Source organism: Saccopteryx leptura, chromosome X (assembly GCF_036850995.1).
Source record: "Saccopteryx leptura isolate mSacLep1 chromosome X, mSacLep1_pri_phased_curated, whole genome shotgun sequence".
Lineage (NCBI taxonomy): Eukaryota > Metazoa > Chordata > Mammalia > Chiroptera > Emballonuridae > Saccopteryx > Saccopteryx leptura.
In genome coordinates this window covers 95854644-95865704 of record NC_089516.1, presented here as the reverse complement: position 1 = coordinate 95865704, position 11061 = coordinate 95854644, and the positions used below count along the sequence as shown (strand labels likewise).

General features: G+C 35.8%; 1 pseudogene; it reads right to left on the bottom strand.

Moving 5' to 3' along the window:
- Positions 1–8761: 8761 nt before the first annotated feature.
- On the bottom strand, positions 8762–9415 carry LOC136385881 (major facilitator superfamily domain-containing protein 6 pseudogene; annotated as a pseudogene).
- Positions 9416–11061: the final 1646 nt, after the last annotated feature.

Sequence of the window (11061 nt, the reverse complement as noted above, 5' to 3'; positions counted from 1 at the left end):
TGAGAAACTCAGGTGCTTCAATGAAGAATTGATGCTTCTCAGATTTCTCCCTTTCTATCTGTCCCTATTTGTCCCTTTCTCTGTCTCTGTCACACACACACACTCTCTCACACACACACACAAAGAAATAAATACTAAGAACTTAACTGGAAGCCATGTGTACATTGGTGTTTCATGATCGATTTTCTCAGTCAGTCCTTTTCCCCAGACAAGAATTCTCCAAACTCATATATAGAGAGTAGAAGTCTAGATACCAGAGGCTTAGAAAGTAAAGTGATTATGAATTCTGCTGGGAATTCAATATTTAGCATGCTCGCTCTCATGAATTATCCTATTTTTAAAACAGTGCTTCATTCTCAGCTTTATGAAGTTATTTTCAGAGTAAATTTCAGTTTTTTAGCAGTAAAAAGAAATATTTTCTGGTAATAAAAGTTGAAGAAATTGATCTAGAGATCTATATGTTGTTCATGCAAGTTTTCAAATAATATTCCTCTTCAGCTATATCTTATATGCTCATTTTCAATAGAACTTTCTATTTCTGAGTTTTCATACTTTCTGGTATTGTGAATTAAAATAAGTTTGCTCTGTGCTGGTTTCCTGCCTTGCTGGTAGAAGTTTCAGTTTTCTCTAGTATGCTCAATTATGTAGGTCTATTAATATTGAAACTATTGATGACATCATCCCTCTGTCATTTCTACTATCCCATTCATTTTGTTTATAAAATTGTATGCTTTTAAAATTTACTCATTATCATTTTAAGAGCTTAGAAAATAGAGATAAAATATGTATGTTCGATCTACTATGTTTAACTACTACAGTGTTAAAATCTTTATTATTGGGTTTTATTTTATTATTGTTCTTTTTTTTAATCGTTCAAAACACCATAAATTTGATTATATTTCAAAAGTTTTATTTTGTTTTCTCATCTCAGGTACATCCTTCCTTCCCCTTTAAACTTTATATTTTGTTTAAAATTTAATGCAGATAAGTTGTTGTATGCAATGAAGCAGAAATTTATAGAAATCCCGCGGGTGTGTATAGATTCAAAATAATTGAAATCAGAATATCAAAGAGATATTTGTATTCTGGTGTTTACTGCAGAACTATTCACAATAATGAAATATAATCTAAGTATCTGCCAATGGATTAACAGATAAATAAAATGTGGTCTATGCATACAATAAAATATTATTCTGTCTTAAAAATGAAATTCTGTTATATATGACATGAATCCAACAATTAAGTTCCAAATAACTAGATAAAACATGTATGCAGAAATGTGTTTTAAATTAAATGTGTGTTAAACTAAACACGTATGTTTAATTTCTATAAACACATTCATAAATGTGTTTATAGAAATTTTATTAATAACTTTCAATACTTAGAATTACCTTAAATGTCCTTCAATACGTGGATGAGTCAATAAGTGTGGCATAGCCATACAGTGAAGTATTATTCAGAAATAATATAAAGAAATATGGTATCAAGCCATAAAATAGTACTAAGGAAAAAAACTACAGTTAAATGAAAGACACCAATTGAAAAGGCTGCATATGGAATGATTTCAAGGACATGACATTTCTTCCAAGGAAGTAAAAAAACTCTCGTTAGGACAAGAGAACAGGTGACACAGACAGGCTTTTTGGGCATTTAAAGTATTTTCTATTGTATGATACTCCATTTGAGGTTACATAGTGTTAAATTCTTAAAATCTGTAAAACTGTATAACACACAGGATAAAACCTATGTAAACTATGAACTCCAATTGATAACAATGTATTCATATAGGTTTGGTTTGTTACATCAACACAATAGTGTTGATAAGCAATATTAGGTCTATTATAGTAATGATAGTAAGTAAATTTAAAAAGTATACAACTTTATAAACAAAATGAATGGGATAGCAGACAATGACAAATGAGTGATATCATCATGTGATACAAATAATGAATCAACACAATAGTGTTGATAAGGAACACTAATGCAAAATATTAACAATAGAGAAAGCTGGCTTGGGACTTAATGGGAAATCTCTGTACTTTGGTTCCTTCTGGAAAGTTATTTTAGTAGTTTAGCTTAAAACAATGTCACATTTTCTAAACTCTACCAGATTTTTTGATTACAGTGTTTTGTATGTCATAGTTTTGTTGTCCTTAAGAAAAGGACAGAATTATCAAAGATAAGGACTCTGGATCCCATTTCTATAATTCCTACTATATAGTCAACAGTTTTTAAGTAATACTTGCTGATTTGGTAGTACCTTGAATTTTTACTGATGAATGATCAAAAAGAGAACTCACTTACATGAAAAATGTACCTTAGTGAATTAAATAATTTAAAGATTCATTTTACTTTATAGCATATACACATTTGGATCTTGACTAGAAACTTGATATAAACATAAGTATTTCCCATGTTTTCTTAACAAAACCAAAAAAATAAAAAACTTAGTATAACCCATAAAACCAGAATGCAAGTTTTTTAAAGCAAATTATTCACATATATCCAGGAGATAAAATGTATCAGTTTAGCTTACAACCAGGAAGTTGCCTATAGGTAAGTCATTATAAAGTCATGTAAAGGTGTTACTAAAAGTTAGATTCTGATTCATTTCTAACTTCAGAGTTGAATGAAATGAGAATATTGATTTCTTTAATAAAAATCACTATGATGAAAATTGGCAATTTCTCTACCTAACATTATGAGGTGTTTTTGGAAAAATAAATGTTCTTTTTAGACAAATCTATTTTTAGTTAGACCACTGTAGCTCATGAAACACATAGCACAAAAATATTGAAATGCCTTAGAAATATGATTTGTAAATAGAACTTAATTTCAAGTAGATTACAACTTTGAGGATGAGCTATCACCAATTTTTAATTTTAGCCTAATTAGCTAGCATTTATTGGTGTTATCTTTGATTATAAATGATCATTAATAAGAAAGCATTTTGTGCCTGAACAGGCAGTGGCACAATGAATAGAGCATCAGCCTGGGACGCTGACGACCCACGTTTGAAACCCCAAAGTTGCTGGCTTGAGCATGGGATCATAGACATGACCCCATGATCTCTGGCTTGAAGCCCATGTTTGCTGGCTTCAGCAAAGGGTCACTGGCTCGGCTGGAGTCCCTCAGTCAAAACACATATGAGAAAGCATTCAATGAACAACTAAAGTGCAGCAACGAAGAGTTGATGCTTCTCATCTCTCTCCCTACCTGTCTCTATGTTTGTCTGTCTGTCTCTTTCGCTAAAAAAAGAAAAAAAATGCATTTTGTTTAATGGTGCAAGTGTCATTATGAAGAAAAACTATTATTAGAGTACCGTCCTTGGTTATTTATATTGACAAGTGCTAAATGTTAACTTTATGCAAGTCATCATTTTTAAATATTTACACTGCCTGTTTTGATTAGGTAAAATTATTTATATTACTTACCCAACATATCTTTTTGACTTCATAATGGTGAAAACTTCAACTTTCTGGCTATAATGTATAACAACACAAAATACTAACTGTAGCAAAACTTAAAAATGTAAATATAAGCAAGAGATCCATGATTTATTTTAGTAATAAACCTACATAATTTTCCTTTAGAGACAGTCTTTTTTTTAATTTTAAAAATTATTTTATCTTCTGTATTATCAGCATTTAGTATTGACAAAAGCCTTTAACAACATGATTTAAAATATAAATAGTATATTACCTTTTTTTATTTGGTAGAATGAAGAAGACAGATTTCCGCATTACCCAGAGTGTTCCTGTTTAATAAAGCCTGTTTAAGAAAGAAAGTATTACTTCTTATTTATCATTCATTTAATCATTGTTTGCCTTGTATCAACATTTGAATATGCAACAAAGAAATTATGGGTTCATTGCCAACATCGATTTAGTTTATTAACAAGGCAAAATCAATGTTATGCTGAAACAAATATGTAGTTTTATTTTTTTAATCACTCCATGCGTGTACTAGAATTTGCTTATTTACCTTGGTGGACAATACCTTGCTCATTATTCTATTTTTCCACTTCATTGCTTTTTGACAGTTTCTAAGAATTCTCTTCCTACATGTGAGTATCACTAGACTCCTTGTTCTAAAAACTGGATTTATTCATTTCAACTTCAGTTACATTTATTTTACCAAAGAACAATAAGATAGATTTACCTTGGGAAAGGGAAAATCTAGTGTTATATTTATTTGTCTTAAAATATCTAGTGAACAAAACATACAGCTATAATATATTCATTACACAAGACAGTTCATGTAAAGAGAAATAAAGGAAAACCTTTCTAAAGGTATTTGCAAAATAACAGTGATATTAGATAGATTTATAGTGGCAAAAGATTTAGAAAGTACTCACTAAGGAATAGCTACACAGCATTAAAAGACAACTCGTATATTTTTTGTGTTGACCAAAAGATGATAAAATCTTATGTAAGAATATAGCCAGAACAAATACCCGTTTGTCTGAATTAGAAACTACAGTGTAATGAGATCTTTTTGCCTTACTTGTATGGAAAAAGATAAAAAATTATTTTATAGCAAAGTCTGTGAATTATATGCACAATTTATTGTTTCTAAATATAGACTTTTATAGCCAAAAGATTTATAACTTCTGAAATCTTCAAACACTACTCTGGGTTATGTTTATATAACAAAAGATTAGTCCAGAAAAGAAAGGTTTTCTTACATTGTCTTGAAATAAGTTTCATTTAAAATATATATTAGGTAGAGCTCTGAATAGGCTATTAATTCTCAGTAACCTAATTTATTTTTGTCCTAAGGGCTCATAAAACTATTCTTTGTATCTGAGCCCTATTAGATCCGAATATGCTCTGAATTTTAAAAAGTATTAGGTATAAAAAAATTAATAAATATTTATAATATTAAAAATATTTCAACATTAATATAAGATAATCATAGCACTTATATTTGACATTCATTGAAAGTTATTATATAAGAAGTATTAAGACTATTATTAATTATTGTTTCTTCAAATATCTCTAATTTCATGAAGATGTTTTCAGTGTTATTGCATAAATTAATGATTATAAAATCTGGAATATCTGGTTCGATTCCCAACCAGAGCACATAGGAGAAGTGCCCATCTGCTTCTTCATCCTTCTCCCTCTCCTCCTTCTCTGTCTCTCTCTTCCCTTCCCACAGCCAAGACTTCATTGGAGCAAAGGTGGCCTGGATGCTGAGGATGACTCCATGACCTCCACCTCAGATGCTAGAATGTCTCTGATTGCAGTGGAGCAATGCCCCAGAGGGACCAAGCATTGCCAATACTGGCCGGGCGCATGCAGGAGTCTGTCTGTCTGCCTCCCCCCTGCTTCTCACTTCGGAAAACTACAAAAAAAAATCCAGAATATTAGAGATGTGGTAAAAGATGTTTTATAAATCTGGGAACATCAACACAAATATTCTATTTTCCCTAAAAGTCTAAGTAATGTAGTTGAGGCAATCACAAGTAGTATATTGAACATCACAGTGAACAGGTGAAATATATTCTTATTTATTCATTTTTAGAGAGAGAAGAGAGAGATAAAGAAAGAAAAAGAAAATAGGAGAAGGAGTAAGAAGCAACAACTCCCATACGTGCTTTGAGCTGGCAAGCCCAGGGTTACAAACTGGCAAACTCAGTGTTGCAAGTCAATACTTTATGTACTGCCCCACCATAGGTCAAGCCAACAGGTGGAATGTTTCAACATGAGAGATACATAAGATAAAAGACAAAAAATAAATAAATAAAAATAAAAAAACTTATAGACACAGATAACAACAGTATGGGGTTGCAAGAAAGAAAGAGGCTGGGGGAAGGTGAAAAAAGGTATAGGGGCGATAAATGGTGATGTAAGGTGACTTGACTTGCGTTACTAAACATGCAATACCATATACAGATGATGCATTATAGACTGGTACACCTGAAACCTGTATAATTTAATTGACCAATGTCATAACAACAAGTTAAATATAATTTTTTAAAAGTTGAAGATGTACAACAAATAATAAGTAAAATATTTTTTATAAAAAATAAATAAAAGAGGTAAGAAATTGAAATAAAAGTCCTAAAGTCTGTGGGACAAGACTAGAAATTTTAACATGTACATAACTGATGTCAAAGAAGAAGAGAGGGAAAGAATGAAGCAAAATAAATATTTGAAAAGATAATGAATAATAATTTTTCAAAATCAACAAAAACAGTACACAAAGTCATGATTTTCAAAAAGGTCTAAGAAAAATAAGTCAAAAGAAGACCATAACTAGACAAGTCATACACAGATTTCTCAAAACAAAAGGTAAAAATAAAATGAAAGAAGCTAGAGGGTAAAAATCAATATATTCCAGCATGACCTGTGGTGGCGCAGTGGATAAAGCGTCGACTTGGAAATGCTGAGGTCGCCGGTTCGAAACCCTGGGCTTGCCTGGTCAAGGCACATATGGGAGTTGATGCTTCCAGCTCCTCCCCCCCTTCCTCCCCCCCCCCCCTCTCTCTCCCTCTCCTCTCTAAAATGAATAAATAAAAAATTTTAAAAAAATCAATATATTCCATAAAGGGAGGAATGCTATGAACAATGGCACATTTTTCATTAGAAACAATAGAGACAAAATAAAATAAACAGGTTTTACAGTGTTAAAATAAAACATCTTTAAAGTGCTGACAAGAAAAAAGCTATCAACTTAAAATTCTATAATGAGCTTCTAAAAATGAAGATAAAAAAGATATTTTTAGAGGAAAAAAATAATTTGTCTCTAGTAAACCTGTGCTGAAAGATTTAATAAAGAAGCCATTTAGAATGAAGGCAAGCAATACTATATAGAAATCCAGGGCTCTGTGAAGTTAATAGACATCAAAAAGGGTAAATATGGCCCTGGCCAGTTGGTTCAGGAGTAGAGTGTTTGCCCAGCATGTGGATGTGTGTGTTCAATTTCTGGTCAGGGCACACAGGAGAAGTGCCCCTCTGCTTCTCCACCCCTTCCCCTCTTGCTTCTCTCTTGCTCTTTTCCCATTCTGTAGCCATAACTCGATTGGAGCAAGTTGGCCCTGGATGCTGAGGATGGCTCCATGCCCTCCGCCTCAAGCCCTAAGAAGAGCTTGGTTGCTGAGCAATGGAGAAATGCCCCAGATCAGCAGAGCATCACCCCCTAGTGGTTTTGCTGGGTGGATTCTGATCAACGTACATGCCAGAGTCTGTCTCTGTTTCTCCCCTCCTCTCATGAATAATAATAAAAAAGGGTAAATATGACAGTAAGTATAAAAGAACTCTAAAAAAACCTATACACATGTCCATATCTATATGTATACATATATACTTAAATCTTATCAAAAAGTATTGACTGAAATAAAAAATAATAATGTAGTATGAGCTTGTAGCATATTCAGAAGTAGAAAACATGCCTTAAGAACAAAAAGAAGAAACAGGAAACTGAAAACATATATTTGTAAGGGTTTTTTTTTTGCTTTTTTTTTTTTTTTTTCATTTTTCTGAAGCTGGAAACAGGGAGAGACAGTCAGACAGACTCCCGCATGCGCCCGACCGGGATCCACCCGGCACGCCCACCATGGGGCGACGCTCTGCCCACCAGGGGGCGATGCTCTGCCCATCCTGGGCGTCGCCATGTTGTGACCAGAGCCACTCTAGTGCCTGAGGCAGAGGCCACAGAGCCATCCCCAGCACCCGGGCCATCTTTGCTCCAATGGAACCTTGGCTGCGGGAGGGGAAGAGATAGACAGAGAGGAAGGCACGGCGGAGGGGTGGAGAAGCAAATGGGCGCTTCTCCTGTGTTCCCTGGCCGGGAATCGAACCTGGGTCCTCCGCACACTAGGCCGACGCTCTACCGCTGAGCCAACCGGCCAGGGCCTATATTTGTAAGGTTTTATTGATTATAAAGTAGAATACTTTTCTAAGAGTAGACTGTATTTTATATATATAGTGAGAGAGGAAGAGAGGGCAAATCTAGTGCAAGCACTTAAAAATGACAGAGACATAAGGAAAAAAATCCAGTGGAGGAAATATCATAGAATGCTAAAAAATATCTAAATTTACCAATTCTACAATAGGTGGAAAAGTGGTAGAAGGGTCAAATAAGACAACAAGAAATTAAACACCAATATCTTAAACTTAAACCCAAATATATGAGTAATCATATTAAGTAAAAACAAAAATAGAAGAAATATACTAAGCATAAGAAGTCTAATGCAGCTATATTAATATTAGAAAAAAACATATTAAAGAAAAAAAAGTTATCAGAGGGATATTTCATAATAAAAAAATGTTAATACATCAGGAAGACAAAATTATATCAGCACTCACCTCAAAACACTTTCTTTCCCTCCACTTACTTAGGGTAACTGCTTATTTCAACTCTTACTGCCCTGACAGAGAAGTCCTGTAGTCTTCAATTTAACCAACCAAGAATAGAGAGTCCTCACTGAACTATTTCCCCTCTGTTATTCCAGGGGGATTATGGAAATTTAGCTGTTTCTGCCAATGTGTCCTGTAGCTACTATGCACATGTATTTTCATGTTAATGGGTTCAGGTATTTAGAAGCCTATGTCGTGCTATACAAGGTGAAGCATGTCCTGGACTCAGGATACCTTTACTTTTTTCCTGGAAGAGACGCTCAATTTCAAGCAGGATGTGAGATGAGATCACTGTGACCCCAAGCAGCAGGCTGAGCCTGTTGGTCTTCATTCTTCTTTGCACGCTAGTCCCTGCTGGGCTGAGTAGAATTGTCCTGCATCTGAGACACTGCTTTTTAAGGAGATGGCTGGTTTCTAGGTGGGTTGCAGTGATTCTCATGTGGGACAGGCTGTACTTCATCAGCTGGAGAACTGGCCCGATTCTCACTGGTCCCTTGTAAAGGCTCTATCTCAGAAGCATGGTAGCCTCTTGTTAGCTGCATCATCTCTTTAATTTGGTTGAATGCATAGACAAAAATTACTCAGGGAGCAGAGCTGACTGCCCCACCTAAGTGGGTTTGTTCACATTCTCTCATTTTTCTCGTGTTTGGATTTCCTGAGCAGAAGTCCAGGCTCAACGTGCAACATGACATTCTCTGTCTTTTGCTGTACAAGTTAATGGTTGCTATGGAACAAGGCCTGATAGATCAAGAATTTTTTCGCCAACATCATCCTGTCTTCTTCCTCATCTGGCACTAGGAACCACTGGATCAGATCAGAGAGCAAGAGGATCCCCAGAAAGGGCATGCTGATTCCTCAGAAAGTTGCAGCAGCCCCCAAATAACTGACTAACATGCTTCTGTTCATGGCACCACAAACTTTCTCCAAACCCAGGTGAAGGCCTTCCAGCTGTCCTGAGCAAAGGTCATCATATCAGAAGAGGCTGCACTGAGATAAGAAATGCAGGCTTCCCAGCCAGCTGCATGTGTCCTTCCTTGAACAACTTCCATAAGAACAGTCAAGGCATTTTCCAGGTAGGAAATATAAATATAACAAGTGTATTGCAAAGCAGGCCAATCAATGCAATAAGGTTGTGACTAAAAAAATAAGGTGTCAGCTTAGACACATGACTCAGTACTGAACGAACCCCAAAGAAGGTTGTGGTTCAGTTTGGATCCTCCAAATGCCCATAGAGAAAGGTGATCATAAAACCATATTCAAAACCTATAAACCAAGCCACGAACAATACCAAGCTGTACTGTACACTGCAAAGCCCAAGCAGTCTAACTAAGTCCCAAAAGTTGAAGGCCAATGAGTGGCTTATTGTGGGTGGTATCTCTTCAGAGGACTCGTGGAGCTGTTCCTTTCCACTTGAGGGATCTTGAGCACCTTTTTTCCCTTTACTTTCATTATTTTTGCGTGGTTGTAGTGAAACTGGAACTGAATAGTGAAAGTAAACGTCATGGTCATGAGAACTCCAAAGACGTGAAGACAATCTGGCACTTCCAGTGCTCAGGAGACCTTGCTAATCCTGGAGGGACTTCCCCTTCCAGTGCTGGTCAGTTCCTACTGGGGTAAACAACTCACTCCCAAGCTTGCCTTTCCAATGCAAATCAGTCTAGAACCTATAAGCTCAAACATGTCATCTGTGGGGCTATCTCACTGAGGATTACTGTTCCCCTGGCCTAATCACTGCAGGACCAGCTCCCAGATAACTAGAGGCAGCCTGTGTGCCCTGTAGCCCTAAATTGCTCGAACTAGCCAAACCTGAGCTTGCTTGTCCTGCTTGGCCTTCTTCATCCTGCTGGATCACAGTCAAGGTTCTTGCGCACAGTTTTCCCCACTTTGCCACCCGACTGACCCCAGTGTTTCCCGATATGATCCTCCTTGGCCACGTATGTGCCCTTCTCATGGGATCTGCAATGTAACCACTGATCTTTTCTGTTGACCTCACCATACCAGAATAATAGCAAAACTTCTATTTAAAAACAATTGGCACAAGAAACAGAGTGGAGTAATTTGCCACTAGAGTATATTGGCTTCCTAAATAATTCCATCAGATGCAGCTGCCATTTGGGAGGATATCTGTACCTATGTTCCTGTAATGGGGTCATAACTACTGTTTGTTGAAATACTGTGTGTTGTTGTGGGTTCCCAGCCTAAAATTAAAACTTGAAAGCTAAGTCTTCCCAGAGTTCTTTTCTGAGGTCAGTTTCTTGCTTAGATTTCAGATGTACTTTCAGCAATACAAAATTAGCTAAGCTTAGCAGAAGCCTCTCCAAAGGAAAGGAGATATGACTTAATGTCAACTGCCTTAAGGTGGGCTAATCAGTTGACCAGGCTCCAATGATAAATGGGTAGATCAGACTGGGTTGCCATTTCCCATACATTTCAACCATCCATGCTGAATAGAAGGAAAGTGCTTTTCAAAGACACTCTCCACGTGTGTTGTGAGATGCACACACATGAAGTCAGTGTGAGAACATGCACTGCAGGGACCATGACATGGCATTCCACAGAAGATGTTGTTCTAGACATATCCTTTTGTGTTGTTGTTCACCTTTGTTATAATTCATCCCCTTACCCAGTAGAGTACAAGAAAGCACAATGTTGGAGATCAGTGTCACAGTATTTAAAGAAAAGGGATATGAGGCTA